The sequence below is a fragment of the Octopus bimaculoides genome, chromosome 20, assembly GCF_001194135.2.
Source record: "Octopus bimaculoides isolate UCB-OBI-ISO-001 chromosome 20, ASM119413v2, whole genome shotgun sequence".
NCBI lineage: Eukaryota > Metazoa > Mollusca > Cephalopoda > Octopoda > Octopodidae > Octopus > Octopus bimaculoides.
Window position 1 is genome coordinate 22,812,731 of NC_069000.1, and position 1,863 is coordinate 22,814,593.

The window sequence follows — 1,863 nt, forward strand, 5'->3', positions numbered from 1 at the left end:
TATACATATATATATATATAAGTATATGTATGTGTTCATTGATTCTTTTAGTCTTTTATTTGTTTCAGACTGGAACACTGCTATGTATGTATCTAATACACACCCATACGCACCCCCACTCACATTCACCCATTCACCCATAGTTTTTTATAGTCCCACATATTTCTATAGTGCATGAATTCAGGATTTGTGTTCTCTCCTAAACAACCCAACTTCAGCCATGCTCTGCTCCAGATGAATCAGTATGTGTGCATGTGTGTGTGTGTGTGTGTGTGTGTGTGTGTGTCTTTGTGTTTGTCCTCCACCAATTGGTGTTGATTGGCTTATGCCACTATAACTTAGAGGCTCAGCGAGATAGGCCCTTTAAGATGGTGCTCCAGCATGGCTCAGTCGAATGTATGAAACAAGTTTGAGATAAAATATTAAAGATATGGAGGGTAGACTGGTCAGTCATTTAATTAAGATAGTTAATACAGGTCATCATTGACTTACGACCACAATTGGTTCTGACTGACTGATTGTAAGTCGATTTGGTTGTAAGTCTACATAGCTTTGTTTTATATTTTTACATTCTTAAGGTAAGAATATATTTTTACATTCTTAAGGTGAGAATATATTTTTACATTCTCAGGTAAAAGTCACACGCAAAATTCTGTTTTATACTATTATACTGGCATTAGTCAAAAATTTTAGAGTCTCAAACAGTTGTCTTATAAACAAATATGAGGTTGCCTCGATGTCTCCACGACAGGATATTCATCCAACACTCAGGTTAACCACAGTGGCAATCAATAATCAAACCTAGGGGAAGTGTTTGTTAGCTGATATCATCTGTAGATGGGTTAATTTCTATGAAATTAAGCCCATTAAATTTCAGCTGGACTATTTATTATTGCTGCTGGGAGCTGGTGTGCCAATTGTCATAAAGTCAATTGGTCATAAGTTGGATAGGTCATAAGTTGATGGCGGCCTGTATATGTGAATAAATAAGGCAGAGGGTTGGCAGAATTGTTAGCATGCTGAGAAAAATGCTTAGAAGTATTTCGTCTATCATTACAATCAGAGTTCAAATTCTTATTTCTTTATTGCCCACAAGGGGCTAAACATAGAGGGAACAAACAAGGACAGACAAAGGATTAAGTCGATTACATTGACCCCAGTGCGTAACTGGTACTTTATTTATCGACCCCTAAAGGATGAAAGGCAAAGTCAACCTCGGCGGAATCTGAACTCAGAACGTAGCAGCAGACGAAATACTGCTAAGTATTTCGCCAGGTGTGCTAACGTTTCTGCCAACTCGTTCTGGTCAACTTTGCCTTTCATCATTTTGGGGTTGATAAAATAAGTACCAAAAATCGATCACTGGAGTCCAAGTAATTGACTTACGCCTTCCCTTGAAATTGCTGGCCTTGCGCTAAAGTTTGAAACCTATATCTGTGAATAAATAAACAGATTTGACAAAATGAAGGAACTAGTTAGATAAATACATTGTTTTCAAGTTGTGTTTAGTTTAAGCAGCATTATCTTCATCATCATTATCATTATCGTTATCCTCCTCCTCATCATCATCATCATCTGAAGGGTATTGGACAGGGGATTAAAACAAGTAATAAATAAAAGTTCTAAAGTAATTAAGTTTTTGTCAGTATTATAATCATCATCATTATCCAATAGAGAACATTGAATCATTAAATTGAAAATAGTTGTACAATTCAAAATGTGTTTTTATTTGAAAATATTGAGGTATTTTCTTCTAAATTTAAAGCTTTTAAAATTTTAAAAGACAGGTAAGAGGAATCTTCTTCTTCTTCTTCTTCTTCTTTTTCTTCTTCTTCTTCTTCTTCTTCTTCTTCTTCTTCTTCT